This window comes from Vespa velutina, chromosome 1 (genome assembly GCF_912470025.1).
Source record: "Vespa velutina chromosome 1, iVesVel2.1, whole genome shotgun sequence".
Taxonomy (NCBI): Eukaryota; Metazoa; Arthropoda; class Insecta; order Hymenoptera; family Vespidae; genus Vespa; species Vespa velutina.
Window position 1 is genome coordinate 7,472,612 of NC_062188.1, and position 6,653 is coordinate 7,479,264.

Here is a 6,653-nt window from a genome sequence, read left to right on the forward strand (position 1 = left end):
AGATCAATTATAATGGTAGACGAGTAAAAGAATATATGTATTCTTCAAGCTGCGAACACGAGAAATAATCTTTGAATCGAAGCCAGAGAATACAATCGGCTCACAGCTGCCCATTTTTTTCCCTGGAGTTCGTTTCGACCCGCTTCCATTGCTCGGTTCCAGTGACGTCATTGTGTGAAACGTCAGATCAATGGTCTCCAGGGGTTGCTGGCATCGCTCTTTACCCTTACGCGTACCGAGAAAGTCAAGAAAGGAAGCTCGGATCTACGAACGACCTACGCGAACATATGGATGTTTAAAGGGCGGATCGACGCTGACCTACTCCCTTAAATTACCTTCGAGACACGTCCGAGATTTCAACGGCCAAATGTCATAGTCGTTTAAATGAAAAAGTGATCTCTTTCATTCATTTTTTCTTCTTTTTCTTTCCTTTTCTTTTTTTTTCCTTTTTTCTTTTTTTTTTTTCTTTTTTCTTTTTTATTTTTTCACTCGAACATTCGAGTCAACTCTCGTAAATCATTTTTTTTCTCCATATTTTTGTTAATATCGATATTGAATAAATAACAATATTGGTATTAGATGAAATCGATTTTTTAACATTTTCGTAAATATCAATAATAATTAAATTATGATGTTGCTATACTAAACAAATCAATGCTTTTATAAATATCAATATTAATTCAATTATTATAATAATACGAAATAGATCATTCCTTTCTTTTTTCCTTCGAAATTTTTGTAAATATTGATACTGATTAAATACTACTTATCGATACTAAGTAATATCAATTTTTCAACATATTTGTAAATCAATAATAATTAAATTATAAGAATACTAAATAAATCGTGTTTTTCGATATATTAGTAAATGTCTATACTGATTAAATAATAATATCGATTTCGAATAAAATTGGTTTTCGTCGAAAAATTTTTGTGAATATCAATACCGATTAAATAATAATATCAATACTAAGTAAACAATTTTTTCGTAATTTTTATAAATATCGATAATTGATCAATGATAATATCAATACTAAATAAAATCGATTTTTCAATATACTTTTGCGAAAATATACATATATCAATGCTAATTAAATAATAATAATAATAATAATAATAATAATAATAATAATAATAAAAATTAATAAATAAATCGTTTTTTAAACATTTTTCAAGAAAGATATGATTTGAAAGATATTCAATTAAAATGAAATTTTTTGATTTAGAAAAAAAGATTTGAATCGATCTTTTAACAATAACATTCTAGCATGACGGTCGTAACTAATCAAATAGAAATAGGGGATGGCAGGAAAATACAAACACGACTTAGATGTCCATCACGAGTGGTTTATTTAAACGGTCATATACACGTCATATACATAACACATCGTATACGTAACTACTCGTTCTAATCCCATGAGCACGTTGATCGAGATTCGACGAAAGTAACCGCACGTTATTATCGAATAATCGTAGGAATTAGACGATCTTATCGATAGAACGTATCGAATGGAATAAAGCGAATTTCATTCTTCCCTCCTTCTCGAGATCAAGAAGGAACGATCTCTTCGTTAGAAGAGTAGAATTCACTGTCATTCAACGACCAAAGTTTCTCGTTAATAATCAAGTATAAGCGATAACGTGGTTAAAAGTCGTTCATTAAGTTCCCTGAAAGTAGAATGAAATGATAGTATGAGTCTTGTTAATAGGCAAGTTAGTAAACACACGAATCTTTTTAAGAGAATATAACCTTTATGTGTTTTCGATTAATTCGTATTTTTTTTTACAAATATCGACAGCTGAAAGAAAAAAGAATATAGAATTGCTTTAGAAAAAACCAAAAAAGACTGATCGTTTACATATTTATATTTATAAATACTACGACCTATAAATTAAATAAATAAATATATATATATAACTTATTCATTTATATTTATATAATAATATCGAGTAATAAATATTATGAGCATTATATTGAATAAGTCATATATATATATATATATATATATATATATATATTTATTTATTTATTTATTTATTTATTTATTTATTTATTTATTTATTTATATATGTATATATATAATATAAACGAATAATAAGAATGTATATAAGAGCTAAATTGAGAAGATGAAGTAAGCTAAAATCTAATGAATGAAATTAAATCATATAATTTTAACGTTCATCATATAAATTACTAGGAATAAATAGAAATAAAACATACGCATATACATATTTATTTATTTATATTCTTAATGATATCGAAAAAAGAAAAATGTTTGCGTCCACAAAATTTTTTTGTCGAAAAGACAATAAATAAAATTGAAAGAATAGAGTAAAGAAAAATTCAGATGAATGAAACTAAATCAATTATATATAATTTATAAATTTATCTTTATAATACGATATAATCTAATCTAATCATAAATTAAAGAATTTTTATTAATCCAATGATAAATTGAATAAATTCAATATTTACTTATTTATTTATTTATTTATTTATTTATTTGTATTCATAGTAATATCAAAACATAAGATACAAACTAAATTAAAAAGACATTGTAAAATGAAATTGAATTAAGGGACGAGAAAAGAGAGATGGAGTGAGAGATAAAGGCGGAGAGAGAGAGAGAGAGAGGGGGGGGGGAGAGAGAGGGAGAGAGAGATAGAGAGACAGAGAGGGAGAGAGAGAGTACAGAGATATTCTAGCGGACGATGACACGTTTCTCGAAAGGATTCGAAGGATTCGTAGCGTTCCATTCGTAAGCTGAGCGTCACTGGCATGACGTCACAGAAAGTTCAATGACGTCACGAGGCGTTCGATACGCCAGTATGGTACCTTGGAGTGGGGATACTCGTTTCACCGAGAAAGCGAGAAAGCAAGCGAGCGAGAGACCAAGAGAGAGAGAGAAAGAGTGAGAGAAAGAGAGAAAGAGAAAAAGAGAGAGAGTGAGAGAGATAGAAAGAGAGATAAAAGTAAAGAAGAAGAAAAAGGAAAAGAAGATAGTAGTACGTTGATACTGTGCGCACTATAGAAAAAGGGGATACTGCTAAGGGATGGGTTCCAAAAGGAAAGAGAAAAAGAGCTACAGAAGGAAGAATTCGGAAAGAAAGAAGTGGGATCTCAGGTAAGTAGTGGTACTAGTGAGTAAAGAGGAGAGGGGGTATGGAACGAGCAACTTTTCACGCCACTGTGGCTGAATGTTACTATCACAGATGCAGATCGGAGATCAAAAGAACGAGGCCGACGAATCTACCACGCATTGTCGAACACTTCTTGCGGATATATATATATATACATATCATATACATATTATATATATATACATATCATATACATATTATACATATGTACATATATATATATGCATATATAAATATATGTATAAATATGTGTTTATATGGCACTTCGTCAAGCTGACACCCGGATGACAAAACTTCAAAATGGAACTCGGCTAGCTTTTTAATCGGGTCTCTCAATCGGAGAATTTTTAATAACCCAGATGTGACACGCTATCAGAAGAGTTTCGTTTCAATCTGTTTCTCTCTCTCTCTATCTCTCTCTCTCTCTCTTTTTCTCTCTTTTTCTCGTGCTCATTCTTTCTCTCTTTTTTCTAACTATTTCACAGCCGATGAAAATCTTTTGATGAATCTAAAAAAATTTTCCTCCCTGTTAACTGAGATTCGAAAAGAAATTAAATCTGACTCTATCGAGAGATGAGATAACTATTTATTTCCATTGGATCGAGCATGATTGTATCATTCTCTATTCCTTTGAAATTTGACTTCTATTACGATACTCTGGTTGTTACGTATATATGTATCTGTCTACGTATTAGCCGTGTACGACGATCGGTTTCGAGTAAACGATTTAAACGTGAGATCTAGATGGAAGAGATCGAAGGGAAACGACCCATTTAATTAGATTCACTCTCCAATGGGAAAGCTATTCGCTATAATACGTTATTCGAATGTGTAGATATATATCCGTATTTTATTTATCTATACTACACAGTTCGATCAATACGCGACGATCAAATTTTCTTCCTTTTATATTCTTTTTTGCTTTTCTTTTTTTTTTTTACTTTCTTTCTTCTTCTTCTTCTTCTTCTTCTTCTTTTCTTTTTTTTTCTCATCTTTTTCCTTCTTTCAATTCCATTTTTCACGCTATACGTATAAGATTTTTTTATGAGGCGAGAGAAAGAGAGAGAGAGAGAGAGAGAGAGAGAGAGAGAGAGAGAAATATGAAATAATGAAATGCCTTGCTCGTGATCATACGTACATAATAAGGTTTATAATTAAACACCCGGCTGAATTTGATTTCAGTCGGTAAATCACAAGGAAACCGGTTTTATTTGCCTTCGAAAATGTTCCAATTAAACTCCTTTCGAAGCTGTGGCTATTTAAATCGAACTCGTCTGCTTTCGAACTACTTAATATTCTCTCTTACGATAAATCTAAGTACATACATATGTATAATACTTCTTTCGAAATTAATCGGTGTAGGTAAGTATTTCTATATGCTATCGTAGAAAACAAAACGCTTGCTTGTATTTATTTATTTCGACGAGAGAGAGAGAGAGAGGTGATGAGAGGGAGGGGAGAGAGAGAGAAAAAGAAAAGAAAGCCGATTCGGCTCCGATCCGAAAACTAAATCAAATGTCGATTTATATGTTTCTGCATTGGCTGCATCATATCGATGTGTTACATACGTACATATATATATATTACCATGATAAAAAGACTATGGACTGTGGGTATATATATATATATATATATATATATATATATATATATATACATATAAATATGTACATATATACATACGTATATACATATGCGTGTGTATATATCAAATATCGGCATCATGTCTTCGAATAACATAGATACCAGATAACATCGATAGGTCGACCAATGTATGTATACGTATGTATGTCCGGCGATCATGTAACGAATCGATATGATAAAATAATTCGATAAAAATTCATATAATAATAAATCGTTGAAGATTTATGAAGCGTCAGTATGCATTGTCACATGTTAGAAAGATAAGTGTAATACTGTGGACGGTTCAAGAAGGGCCAACTAGAGTGGATACCGAGTCTAAAAAGAGGCCGTGAGAGTGTATTTAAAAAGGTCTGCTCTTTAACCTGTGTTGGTCTATTTTTTAAAAATGTTTATCTACGTTGTATAAAAAAGAAAAAAAGAAAAAAAGAAAAAAATTAAAGTATGACGAATGTACTCATCAACTATAAAGTATATACGGCAGCTGTAATAAAATTGAATTAAATTGAGAAATAAAATGGCATTTGGCTTTTCGATGGATCAATAATTTTCAAACACAAATTTATTGATGTTGACAAAAGTTAACATGTTAATTGTGTTAACTTAATATACTTGTACACGCAAAGAGAGAAATAACCTTTTGCCATTTAAATTAATATTTTAATAAAAATATACAAAAATATAATACATTGTTGTATTTATAATATTTAAGAAAATAAAAAAATATAAATAATAATAATATATATATATATATATATATATATATATATATATAACATAATACAGTAATATATATATATATATATAAAATATATAAATAATTAATATAATTATATATAAGGAAAAAAATGAGAAAGAAAAAAATTTTCCATTACTTGGAAATAATTACACGTGGTACGATCGATAAAATATTATATTTACAAAGAATCGACCAGGATAAGCGTATACATAAGGTTGTCTAAGTGTCAATCCTTGTTGTTATTGATTACTAAACGACGTTCTTTGTCTGAAACATCATTCTGTGAAATTTCAGATCTCAACTTCCCTCGTTTAATGGTAATATGGGAGAACGCCTAATAGAAGACAAGACAGGACAAGAGAGGACCATTCTGTTCCGCCCTGTTTGTGGTGTGGGTGTGTCTGTCTGTCTGCCTGTTTAGGGTGGAATAGGGAGAATGTATCTGTCTGTCTGAGGTGAGGAGGACGTTTAAACGGGAATTAATAAATAATCAAAGGATTTTTGAGACGGGTAGAAATAAAGAAAAGGAAACTATTTCTCTGGTATTTCGTTTCAATTACTAATAACTGTATTTACGCGATTATGCTACAATGTTTCCATCTTAATCTATCTCTCTCTCTCTCTCTCTTTCTCTTTCTCTTAAGATTCTATTTCTAACTATCTCTATTACATATTGTTATCTCTACGTCAAATTTGTTTTGTTCGTACGATTAGATTCATTTTCATAAAAACAAAAAAAAAAAAAGATACCTTTATAACTGCTATAACTATCGTCTAATGGATTTCTTTCTTTCTTTCTTTTTTTTTTCTCTTTTCTTCTTTTTTTTTTTTGTGTGTATTTCATTATCTTTTCGAAATATTCAAAAATATCTTAAATTTACCTGAATACTTTTTAATTTTCATTAAAATATCAATTTAAATAGCAAAAGATAATTTTCTTTCTTTCGGATGGACGGGTGCATACGTCATGACACAATAAATAGCCATCTCTTTATGACGAATATATTCGTCAAAGACAATTAATAGGTTAAACGATTATCTTCTTTAATAATGACGAAGGAATAATACAAATCTTGAATTTGCTTTTATTATTATTATTATTATTATTATTGTTATCATTACCAATATTATT